A 13,666-nucleotide genomic window follows, 5' to 3' on the forward strand; every position below is an offset into this window, starting at 1 on the left:
ACAATAGCTAGCACTGATTATATGTTTACCTCGTGTCAGTCTAAATCCTTCGCGTGAACTCCTTTATTTCTCACAACGCCATGAGGCAGATACAATTAACCTCATTTTTCAGATGAGTAAACTGAGGTACAAAGAGGTAGAGTTTCTTTCCAAGTTTACACAAATATCATATGGTAGAGCTGAAATTCAAACCCAGGCATATTGGTTAATAATTGTGAGTATATACTTCTATACTAATGTAATGTGTAATGAAAATTATGTTAGGATATTAATAGCACATGGCTTAAGGAAACAACACAATAAATAACCTAGTCAAACATTCAACAAATATTTGAATTCTCCTTTGTTCCCACCACCATATACCATCATTTGTATGCATTCTGAGATTAACATGTAACAGATACACTTATGTGGGACAGAAGAGCTGGAGTCACAGACAATATGTCACTTTTAATAGGAGCACAGACAAGTTACTTAACTGTGCCTCAGTGTCCTCATGTGTAAAACAGCAACAATACCTACCACAAAGAATACAAGCTACATTGTATTTCTTACATGTCAAATGACACATTGCAAAACCCCTCAAATTAAAATGGTAGTGTCTTCTTAGAAATTAATTACTCCACCTTCTCATTTGACAAATCAGAAGTCCAAACTGTAAAGTAACTTGCTCAAGTTTGTATAGCTAGGTAATGACAAAGACTCAACCAGAACCTCCAGACCCAGTCCAAAGCTCTTTATCATCTCTCTAGGCTGAATAATTCCATTTCCTGACAGGGCAATGTGACAAATATCAGAGGACAGAGAATGACTCAAAACTTCTAAGGATTAAAAAAAAATTCAGGATGCAAGGTTTCAACATTCATTTAACACAGCACAAGACAAAACAACAAAAAAAGTGGCATAACTCAGTACTGTTTCCTTCTCAAAAAATCATGTCATTTCAAAAATCTGCTCTACTGCATTTGTATTAGGCTAACCCACATTTGCTCATGCTATGCCTTCCCAGCTATCTCTGCAACCTTCTGAAACTGTCTTGGCAAACTCAGGTCAAAATCCTAAAAAACTCCAGGCAACCGTCACAGCGCAGTGTTATTATAGCAAATACTCCTGAAAATAAGTAGGGCTTAGGAATTCTATTATATTGAGATTCTCAGTCTAGTTATTTTTGCTGTGATAGAAGCCGATCTGTTTTTTCAGAAATAATTTTCCACGCAAATCATAGGAAATAAGAGAGAAGACATAAAATTTTTCTCATTAAGGTCACTAATTGATATTCATTAAACTTTCCCAACTTTTTTAGAGCATTTCAAATCTCACATGAGTTTACCAAAGAACTCAATTCATATCACTCTTTCCACAAGTCTGCTCTAAAGAGGACATGTTTGGTTTTAGGTATTGTAAGTATTTAACCAGAGTCAAGACTAGAATCCATTTTACACACAAGCCACAGAAGGATCAGGGAGAGAGAAAGAGAAAGAAAAGGAAGACTGGCAAGTCAAATCAATTATTTTCTTAGAAGTCCACAGGGGCACAGAGCCTATAAAATGCACAGTGCCAATGTGCTCCACCCCTTCTCTGCTAGTCAGTACAGGCTACAAGATGAACACCAGAGTCCAACAACAAGCCAAGTTCCAGGCAAAATGGCCTTACTAGGCTAGATGGAGCCAAACACACACATTTCTAACTCCTAATCAAAGAACAGAGCTTCAAGGAGGAAGATGATCAATAGCTTAAATATTGCAGAGAGATTAGGGATTAAGAGATGAAGGCATGAAAATGCCTGAATATAAGGACAATGGATCTTCTGAAAGGGCCTTTACAGTAAAGTGTCAGGGACAGAAACAAGACAGGAAAGGTATTAAAGCGTGAGCAAGTGAGCATAAAAGAAAAAGCTGCATACAAAATGCCCTTTTTTTTAGAGATGTTTCAGAGTGAAAGAAAAAAAATAGAAATAACTCTAAGACATAGAAAGGCAGAGGGATTTTATTTCTTTGTTTTAGGATGGAAAAGACTTCAGTGTATTTATAATCTGAAAGGAAAGACTCAATAAAGAATGAAGCTAGGGCTTCCCTGGTGACGCAGTGGTTGAGAGTCCGCCTGCCGATGCAGGGGACACGGGTTCGTGCCCCGGTCTGGGAAGATCCCACATGCCGCGGAGCGGCTGGGCCCGTGAGCCATGGCCGCTGAGCCTGCGTGTCCGGAGCCTGTGCTCCGCAAAGCGAGAGGCCACAACAGTGAGAGCCCCGCGTACCGCAAAAAAAAAAAAAGATACACTGATTGATTCCCGCTGTCCAAGGAGTCAAAGAGTATTCAACCAGCAAAAACATGAATAACAGTACTCATTAGAGAGAAGAGTTGTTTTCAGTTATAGGTTAAGAGATGGAGGAAATATTGGGAGAAAAGATTAAAAACCTAGGACTCGACTCACATTTGTGCACAGGTTCTATCAGACCCGGTAGAAGCAGCTGGTAAAGGAACATCATGAATGAGGCGGAAAGGGATGGGGCTTAGATTTATAATGTTGAGGAGATAGTAAAAATAGAACTTTGAAGTAATTATCAATGGCAAACATGAAGAGTAAGCTAAAGAATTTTATGGCTGCAGATGATAGAGGAATGAAGAGAGAGGAACAGACCAAAAAATTGCTAAGTATCACTGACAGTGAGTCTCCAGTACTAACTACAGTTTCAAGTAGAATGATCTTCAGTCCCACTTTCCCAGAAGCTGGACCCTGAAACTTCCTTTAATTTCACTTGCCAAGATTAGCAATTTGCTGAACTGTGTCAAAATTGGGGATTTTTTTTGTTTTCTGAATCAAACATTTGTTTTTAATAAGGATTTGTTGAGAGCTCTACAAAAGGATAAGAGAGACATTATCCAAAACATAAGTGAATGTAATTGACTAGAACTAGGGCTACAGATCCTATTTGGTCTTTTAAGCTGACTCTACCCCACCCCCACCCACACAGACAGGATGGAAAAGGATAGATAACACCAGTTAAATCTGGGTAGCACTTCACTGATTTGAATTACTGCCTAATCAATTATTTCAACTGACCCACACTTCATTCCTATTCTTACGAGGTCTAACCCAAAAACAGAGTAGTATAAAGAACACAAGTTTTGTGTCACGGTACTCTCGAGTCCTAACTCTATACCAGTCCCCCAGGGATATTTCTTAAGCCCCTATGAGCTTCAGTTTCCTCATCTATAAAGTAGGAATAATAGTACCTATTTCGTGAGGTAGTTGTAAAGATTAAAGAGTTAACAGACATCAGGTATCTGATACAGAGCAGATGCTAAAGAAATGGCAGGTAATATATTCTACTAAAACATGCTGCAGTAACAGAAATTGGAAGGCTATTTTAACTAATATCATTATAAACTAAGCCATCCAAGGTGAACCAGTTTATTGCTACACTGCTGTTAATTTACATAGGACAAATTCTGTTTTAAAAAACCTAAAGTAAAAAAAGCGTTCCAAAAATTCTGTTGCACTTGATAATCTAACTAATGATGATGTTTTTTATTGGGGTATAATTTCCATAACTAAGAACTTAGTGGTTTGAAACATACTTTTTTTTTTTTTTCCAAATAAGCACTACTTCCAAAATAGAGGAAATCTTTTAACTTCCAATTCAATCCCAGGGCAATATTAGAGACTCTCAACATATCTCAAATAAATGGAATTGTAAAAACACATGGATGTAAAGTAGTTAGCAGAGAATTCAAGGCAAAAGCCTATGTCCTTCTCCTTTTCCCAACTTCAGTTAACTAATACCACAAATGCTCCTCAGTTTTACCAATCCTATAATCTTAGTTATCATTTCATTCCTTTTCTACATAATCATTAAGTCCTATCTCTTCCTTCTTTAAATCTTCTCTCCAACATATCCCTCTCTTTTTTTTTTTTTTTACTCCCTAAATTCAGGTCTCAATAGTGTTCCCACCTGAATTTCTACAATTCTTTTTTTTTTTTTTTTTTTGGCTGCATTGGGTCTTTCATTGCTACATGTGGGCTTTCGGTAGTTGCAGTGAGCAGGGGCTATGCTTCATTGTGGTGTGCAGGCTTCTCATTGCGGTCGGTGGCTTCTCTTGTTGCAGAGCACAGGCTCTAGGCACGCAGGCTTCAGTAGTTGCAGCACGCAGGCTCTAGAGCACAGGCTCTGTAGTTGTGGCGCACGGGCTTAGCTGCTCCGCGGCATGTAGGATCTTCCCGGACCAGGGCTCGAACTCATGTCCACTGCATTGGCAGGAGGATTCTTAACCACTGCGCCACCAAGGAAGCCCCCTCTACAACAATTCTTAACTGGCCTCCTTTCTAATAATCTACATAATATCTCCTGATTAATCACTCTACAAGTTCCAAGTTTATCAAGTCATGTCCCTATTTATAATCCTTCAATGATTCCCAAATGTTGGCAAGATCAAGTCCAAATTCCTCTGTATAACTTTCAAGACTGTTCAAAATCTGACTGAGCATTACCTCACTGATCTTATCTCCTCCTAGTCCATAATCTAAACTCTATTATAGGATCAGACAAGTATTCTCAGGTCCAATCAATAATACAAGTTTGTTCCAATCTCAGTATATTTTCTCTTGCTCTGCCCGGGCCTGGAAAACTATCCCCTTCCTTTCCACCTATTCAAATCCTATCCAACCATCACTGTAAACTCTAGTCTAACTGCCTCCATGAAGCCCTCACAGGTCACTTCAGCCCAGACTAATCTCAGTAAACTATGACCTGTCATTTTGACATAAATTAGCAGCATTAACAACAGACCTCCTAGAGCAGTCACCATTGTACCATAGATTCAACGGCATTTTCACACACACACACAAAAAAAACTTAAGTAAACTTTTCATAAGGCTGAATTATTCAGTATAAAAAACTCCTTTCATCTGAGATGATGCCCTTTCATTTCTCTGTTTTAAAATGCTCCATCTTTAACCCTCTTGCACTGTTGGTGGGAATGTAAATTGATAGAGCCACTATGGAGAACAGTATGGAGGTTCCTTAAAAAACTAAAAATAGAATTACCATATGACCCAGCAATCCCACTGCTGGGCATATACCCTGAGAAAACCATAATTCAAAAAGACACATGCACCCCAATGTTAATTGCAGCACTATTTACAATAGCCAGGTCACGGAAGCAACCTAAGTGTCCATCAAAAGACGAATGGATAAAGAAGATGTGGTACACATAAACAATGGAATATTACTCAGCCATAAAAAGGAATGAAACTGGGTCATTTGTAGAGACATGGATGGACCTAGAGACTGTCATACAGAGCGAAGTAAGTCAGAAAGAGAAAAACAAGCATCGTATATTAACACATACATGTGGAATCTAGAAAAATGGTACACATGAACCTGTTGCAAGGCAGAAATAGAGACAAAGACGTAGAGAACAAACGTATGGACACCAAGGGGGGAAAGGGGGGTGGGTGGGATGAACTGGGAGATTAGGATTGACATATATACACTAATTAATATGTATAAAATAGATAACTCTTGAGAACCTGCTGATAGCACAGGGAACTCCACTTTGCTGTACAGTAGAAACTAACACAACATTGTGAAACAAATATACCCCAATTTAAAAAAATTAAAAATAAAAATAAATAAAATGTTCCATCTTTTACAAAATGGTGGTATTAGATAAAAAGATTGTTTTTCGTTTTCATGTCCTTACTTGGAAAACAAAAACCTCTTTTGAAATATGACTGGTTTTATGAAACCCAAGCTCTGGAACCACAAGTCTACATCCCCCATTTTGGCATTTATATATGGCCCAAGACTGTTATGGAACTATTTTAAAAACTAGGTACTGTCTCCCCATTCAGAATTTTACATTCTTTAAGAACAAGGACTATATACTGTACTTCTTTTGCCTTTTTCTTTTCTCCACATTAATTAGGCCTGGATCAAATATATAACAAGTACTGTAAACTGAATAAAATAAACAAAATTCCTGCTTTTTTTTTTTTAAGAAGATGCTGGGGGGTAGGTATTTATTAATTTATTTATTTATTTGTGCTGTGTTGGGTCTTCGTTTCTGTGCGAGGGCTTTCTCCAGTTGCGGCAAGCAGGGGCCACTCTTCACTGCGGTGCGCGGGCCTCTCACCATCACGGCCCCTCCCGTTGCGGAGCACAGGCTCCAGACGCGCAGGCTCAGTAGTTGTGGCTCTAGGGCCCAGTTGCTCTGTGGCATGTGGGATCCTCCCAGACCAGGGCTCGAACCCGTGTCCCCTGCATTAGCAGGCAGATTCTCAACCACTGCACCACCAGGGAAGCCCTCCTGCTTTTTTTTTTAGAGGGTTTTTTTCCTTAATAATTTTGTTTTATTTATTTATTTTTGGCTGCGTTGGGTCTTCGTTGCTACGCTCGGGCTTTCTCTAGCTGCGGCGAGTGGGTGCTACTCTTCATTGCAGTGCAGGCTTCTTATTGTGGTGGCTTCTCTTGTTGTGGAGCACGGGCTCTAGGTGCGCAGGCTTCAGTAGTTGTGGCTCACGGGCTCTACAGAGCAAGCTCAGCAGTTGTGGCACACAGGCTTAGTTGCTCTGTGGCATGTGAGATCTCCCCGGACCAGGAATTGAACCCGTGTCCCCTGCATTGGCAGGAGGATTCTTAACCACTGCGCCACCGGGGAAGCCCTACAGGGTTTTTTGGGGTTTTTTTAATTTTATTTATTTTTGGCTGCATTGGGTCTTCGTTGCTGCATGCAGGCTTTCTCTAGTTGCAGCAAGTAGGGGCTTACTCTTCATTGCGGTGTGCAGGGTTCTCTCATTGCAGTGGCTTCTCTTGTTGCAGAGCACGAGCTCTAGGCGCCCGGGCTCAGTAATTGTAGCACACAGGCTCTAGGGCAAGCGGGCTTCAGTAGTTGCAGCACGTGGGCTCAGTAGTTGTGGTTTGCAGGCTCTAGAGTGCAGGCTCAGTAATTGTGGTGCATGGGCTTAGTCGCCCCGTGGCATGTGGGATCTTCCCCGACCAGGGATCAAACCTGTGTCCCCTACATTAGCAGGCGGATTCTTAACCACTGGGGCCACCAGGGAAGTCCCGAAATTCCTGGCTTTTAAATTTGATGTGAAACTGACCAAAAATGTAACTAAAACCTGTGTTTGTCTCCTCTCCACTCCTCTTCCCTAAAGATTCTCTGCATCCCTGTGGATTGTACCTATTTAGTGAACAACCACTACCTTCTAATATTTCTGCTCAAATCCCACTCCTCTTGCCTCTCTTTATGATCTGAAATTTTATCCCTCAGTTACCTTATTATTTCTCCCTGTTCCATTAACTGCCTCACTACCCATCCACCTAGTTTTCCATCATGCTACTTTTAAGATCCTGCTAGTCTCTTTCAAACTGTCTTGGGATCTAGTCTTAAAACAAAAGTCTAACATAATCACCAGTCCTCAAGGTTCCTACCAAAAAAAATTTAGCTTATGTTAGGAAGTTTATAATTTTTTTTTTTTTTTTTTTTTTGCGGTATGCGGGCCTCTCTCACCGTTGTGGCCTCTCCCGCTGCGGAGAACAGGCTCCGGACGCGCAGGCCCAGCAGCCATGGCTCAAGGGCCCAGCCGCTCCTCGGCATGTGGGATCCTCCCGGACTGGGGCACGAACCCGCGTCCCTTGCATCGGCAGGCGGACTCCCAACCACTGCGCCACCAGGGAAGCCCGGGAAGTTTATAATTTTATCAAATTATATTAAGACTATCTCATATTACACTCTGGTATAGCTGTTGCAAAAAGCATTAAAACTGGTATTCCTGATATAAACCTACCAGGGACCATTGCTTTGTTACACAAACAGCGTAACTACATTTGTAATATCTTCTATGCTCAACCAGCTTCTGTGTATTCTGTAACAGTATTCCATTTTAAAGACATTTACTATATCTTTAAGTTTATCACGACCTAAAAATGGTATTCTTTCTATCCTAAGAAACATAAGCCAATGTTGACCTCATTTACTCAAGGAATAATGACCTTAAATGCACACAGTTCACAAAATCATTTTGTGTTCTGGTTTGAGCAATGTAATTTTCAAGAACAAGCTCAGAGTCAAGTCCTATCTTGGCATGCACCAATTGTGTTGACTGTGGGCAAATCTTAAGGATTTTTCACCTGTTAGATGGGGATAATTAACAGTATCTACCCCAAAAGGTTGTTAAGAGAAAGATTAAATAAAGACATGAAAAGCACTTAAGTACAGTGGCTGGCACATAGTCAATAAATGTTAGGTTTTATTATTAGTCCTCAATAAGAAAGGATCCTTAGAAAGATTTTCAAGAACTGATATAAGACTTAAATGAGCTGTTTATTCACTGATATTAGCTATAAATCACTCAGATGGCCTAAACCAGATAAATGACCCCAGGTAATTAGAAAGACAGCACATTTATGATAAAGCTGTTTCAGGATTTAAAGAGCCAAAAAATTACTTCCACTACCTTGTTCGGCATTTAACTTTTCCAGTTAAATGCTTGAAACTGGATAAAAGCAGAGATTTTACACTTAGAAACAGGAAAATACTGTTATTTTTCTATCTAAACTCTTTAGCCTCTGCAGAAAACCTATACAAATAATGCCTTGGTAAGTGGGAAAGGAAAATACCTTTTAACTGTAATTAACTTCAAATCTGTTCCCATACAGATGTGCCTCTCAGCAAACTAAAAATGTTCCTTTCTCCCCCTTTTTAAAAACTTTCTTTTTTAGACAAAAAAAAAGGACTAATTTTTAAAAGGCTCCAAATAAAACCATGTTGATATTAATACAAGATAATGCTTTATTAGAGAGAATTTCAATTCAATCATAATACAAGTTAAGCAAGTTATAGTCAAGCAATTATTTTTATTTATAGAGGTTCAAAATGAGTGCTGTTATTCAAGTCATCTTGGGAAGCAAGACTCGCTTTCAACAATGCCACCAAGGCTCAAAACCTTTTTGAAACTCCATTTGTAAGAGTCTCAAAGACAAGTCTCATACACAAAAAAATCCTAGTCTCCACCTTTTAGAATTACATCTCATTTATGACCAAAAACAACGTTGATCACTCACTTCATTCACCAGACTTACCTCCCAAAGTTAAATATAACTCCCCCCAAATGAACACTTATCAGGATTAAGAACATGAAATACACTCTACAGACAAGTTCAAAAGAAGTATACCAAATATTTCAGTTTGGAAATCTCACTAAAATAAATATATAACTACTCATTTTGTAAACTTCTAATATTTGTTTTTAAAAAGCAGTCATGGAACTTCCCTGGTGGTCCAGTGGTAAAGAATCTGCCTTCCAATGCAGGGGACACGGGTGTGATCCCTGGTCAGGGAACTAAGATCCCACAATCCACATGGCCAAAAAAAAGAAACTTAAAGTACACAGGCATCTCTTAAAAAATGGGTTTACATTTATCACTCAATTGTGTTACATGTATATTAAGTTAAAGCATCCCAGTTACTACTAATTCAAATTTGCACTTAAATTGCCTCAAAGTACATACAAAATTAGTACATACATTCTTCTACCATTAATAAAAGAGAAAAAATAACTACTGAGAGAGCTTATTGGCAAATCAGAGAAGGTAGCTTGAAGCAGATTTAACTGGCTTAAATTTTTCATTGTTGATATCAAAATAAAATGTTACTCAACAGAGTAATTCAAATGAGGTAGTACCTAGTATCTCATTTCAGTTAATAGCTCCAATCTGAGAGCATTAGACAAACATCTGATTAAGCGTCATTCCAAGAAGAAACTGTGCATAGTTCTTTTCCAGTGACAGATTCCAGAGAAGTATCTGCAGCAGGACTAGACTCCTGCACTTTCACACCCTAAGCACCTGAAGCACTTGGGGCACTCTCAGCCTTTTGATTAGAGAAAACACTAAGCAGAATTCTAATTAAAATGTTAATAAGCCTGAGAAATTAAATTATTACTTATACATAAGCATCATTATGATCAATCATCTAAAACTGTACCGAGGGCCTACTATGTGCAAAGCTCAGTGAAAGGAACTGAGGGGGGTACCAGCTAAGACAAACTTAGCTTCTAATCAAAAAGCTTCTGATAGAATTAGGTAATTAAGATACAAGCTAATAAAGTTAATCAAGAACATGAGGGGTACTAGCGTAACAAGCCGCAAGACTTTTGAGAAAGTGAGAAGCTTCTGTCCCAACTAAGGACATAAGATACATGCTAGTGTGACTTAACCAAGAACATGAGGAGTATCGGCAATAAATGTCACAAAATTTTAGAGAAGAGAGTCACAAAATTTTAGAGAAGAGAGACTTACTATTGCAAAGTCAGGACAGACTTCAAAGATGGGAAATTGAGCTGAGTCTTGAAGGATGGAAAAAATGAAATAATTAAACAGCATAAGAGAAGAAAAGGACAGAAGAAAATGGAAATAAAGGTGCTGAATTGGGAATGTGGTCATTAAATATTTATTAAATACCTACCACATGTCACTCACTGTGTTAGGTACTAGGTATACACTGGTGAACAAAGCAGATGAGTTCCCTGTTCCCATGAAGTCTAGTTGGGAAGACAGATAATAATCAGGCAAGCAGATATATCATTATAATTGTAATAGGTGTTATAAAGGGAGTTAACAGATGCCAGTAATAGGGAATAACAGGAAAGGATTAGCTAGATAAAATGATGAGGGAAAGGGATTTCCCCAGTGGTGCAGTGGTTAAGAATCCGCCTGCCAATGCAGGGGACACGGGTTCGTGCCCCAGTCCAGGAAGATCCCACATGCCGCTAGAGCAACTAAGCCTGTGCGCCACAACTACTGAAGCCTGCGTGCCTAGAGCCTGTGCTCCACAACAAGAGAAGCCACCGCAATGAGAAGCCCACGCACCACAACAAAGAGTAGCAACTAGAGAAAGCCTACGCTCAGCAACGAAGACCCATCTTGCTTCCCAAGATGACTTGAATAACAGCACTCATTTTTTTTTTTTTAAAGTGATGAGGGAAAGTATCTCTGAATCATAAGCTGAAGCTTGAAGGAGGAAGCCAAAGAGCAGGGGAGAGAGTATTCAAGAAAGAGAGAGCCACATGTACAAAGGCCCTGAGGTAGGAAAGAACTTGTGTTTAAAAATAAATAAGCAGCTGGGTGACTGAAGCATAATGGACCTTGAAACTAACATAAGATGACGTTGGTACATAGGGGTCAGGTTATACAAGGCATTATAGGCCAAGATAGAGTTTTAATTTTATTCCAAGCCCCAAAGAAAACCATTAAAAGTTTCTGCATACTCACATACTGTTGAATAAAAGGAGCCAGACTCAACAGTATATACTGTATGATTCCATTTTTACAAAAGTACAAAAACTGTTTGTAAAAACATTGTTTTTACAATGTTTTGTACTTTTGTAAAAATGTTTGTAAAACATTTTTACAAAAGTACAAAAACGGATCTATGATGTTAGAAGTCAGGATGGTGATTACCCTGGGTGGGTGGAAAGGCAGCAAGAACCCGAAGGGAACTCAACAGGGGCTTCTAGGTCCTGGCAATGCTGTTTCTTGATCTGGGTGCTGGTCACATGCATATCTTCAGTTTGTGAAAAAAATCATCAAGTTGTACACTTATGTGTACTTTTCTACATATAAATATTATATACTTCAATTAAAAGTTGTAATAAATTTTTTGCAAGTTTTTAGTAACATGTTTTAAACATATTACTCTGTCCAGATAAAATGGGAACGGAGGAGCACATGCCAATATCGAAGGACGTGATTGACATAGTAACCTGGTGGAGGCTTTCAGATCCGTATAAAACAGGAGGAGGTTTTTCATAAAATAAGTCAAGCAGCCAGTGAATACAAAGTACCATATTTATAAAGAATAAATGCTGGGTCTAGAAAGGGAGTTACATAATAAAGGATGAGCTATAAATTCCTTTGAATGTGAGAAGGTATCTCTAGAAATTAAAAAAGGAATAGATGAAAACAGCAATGCCTAAAAAGGTGAGCCATGCTCGTTATCTTTTAGCTTATATTTTAATGTGGTATTTTCAAGCTCTTCCCTTGCCACCCCAACTCCAATACAGCAGTGTAATGAAACAGAAAGATCCTAAACTTGAGCATCAATCACATCTGAGCTGAAACCAATGGTCTGCCCCTCACAGCTCCGACAGTAACCGCTCTGAGCCCAGCTCCCTCATGTATAAAGAGGATAATGACTACCTCATAGTTGTTATTTTCTCTCTATCACCACCCAAAATGTTGAACTGGTAGACTGGTATTTTAATTTAATTATCATTTCCTAATGGTATATGGAGGGCCTATGGTTGATGGGTTTCCGTTCTCAAGATTCATAGGTGGGAGAAGGCGATTATGTAAGAGTCAACATATAGAAATAGAATGAATAAAGAAAAACGAGAAAGGGACTTCCCTGGCAGTCCAGTGGTTAAGACTCTGAGCTTCTATTGCAGGGGGCACAGGTTTTGGTCCCTGATCGGGGAACTAAGATCCTGCATGCCGCGTGGCACGGCCAAAAAATAAAGAAAAAGAAAAAAGAAAAACGAGGAGTCAAAGATAAAACTGGGGCTTCTTCTAGCAGGTCAGATACAGCAGTTTCAAGCATTTTCTAAGACAGGGACTTGAGCTGAAGCAGATTGGGACAGGTTCAGTGACTTCAGAAATTATGAGAAGGAAAAAATAATCTATGTTTTCCCAGCAGACACAACTCCTACCTAATGTACTCCCTTTGTGGAATATTAGCTAAAACAAGTTAGAGGTTAACACTAAGGATATTCTGTCATAGGTGGAAGGACAAGGCCTTTAATCATTTTATAGCATCCCCACCCTTAAGAATTATTTGAACAACCATATTGTGTAAAGCACTTCTTAAGTATAGCCAAAGATGGGGTTTTTTTGTTTTTTTGTTTTTTTTGCGGTACGCGGGCCTCTCACTGTTGTGGCCTCTCCCGTTGCGGAGCGCAGGCTCAGCGGCCATGGCTCACGGGCCTAGCTGCTCCGCGGCATGTGGGATCTTCCCGGACCGGGGCACAAACCCATGTCCCCTGCATCGGCAGGTGGACTCTCAACCACTGCACCACCAGGGAAGCCCCAAAGATGTTAAGTTTTATATTTCAAGAGCTACTATTTCAAAAAAGAAACAAAAATAGAAATTCAAGTTGTTAATAAATCTTCGGGTAATTTTTATTTTCCCCACAGTGTTTCCCCTATCCTAAAAAGTAATGAAAACCCGGTCCCTCACGAATTTATCTTTCTGCTGATCTGACAAGTGTCCTCAGCTCTACCTCTCTTACTCTTCTCATGCACCTCACCATTAGATACCTAAGGTTTCCCTGTTTCCTACAAAGTTGGCACAGTGACTCTCTAGTATTCACTCTGATCTCACCAGTATTGATTCTGAACATAGAAACTTCACAACATTCCCAACGATCACTCTGCTAACCAACACCCAGGAGATAACACACAGTTTAAACAAATGAGGGCAGTTGTGGTGATCACACAACTGTATGCATTTGTCAAAACTCATTTAACTGTACACTTCAGGTTGGTGAATCTTATCGTATGTAAATTATACCTCAATAAAGCTGATTTTTTAAAAGACAATGCATGCATTCATTCATCCAGCAATATTTACTGAGCATCTATTATGTGCATCAAAGTTTATACCA

At 39.3% G+C, this 13,666-nt stretch overlaps 1 protein-coding gene across 2 annotated transcripts in view; it reads right to left on the reverse strand.

The window, feature by feature from the left end:
- The window catches only part of LUZP1 (leucine zipper protein 1), an 85,505-nt gene that overhangs the window by 69,061 nt on the left and 2,778 nt on the right, over nucleotides 1-13,666 (reverse strand). The gene's annotated exons all lie outside the window — the stretch shown is intronic.

The sequence above is a fragment of the Mesoplodon densirostris genome, chromosome 2 (assembly GCF_025265405.1).
Source record: "Mesoplodon densirostris isolate mMesDen1 chromosome 2, mMesDen1 primary haplotype, whole genome shotgun sequence".
NCBI classification, from domain to species: Eukaryota; Metazoa; Chordata; class Mammalia; order Artiodactyla; family Ziphiidae; genus Mesoplodon; species Mesoplodon densirostris.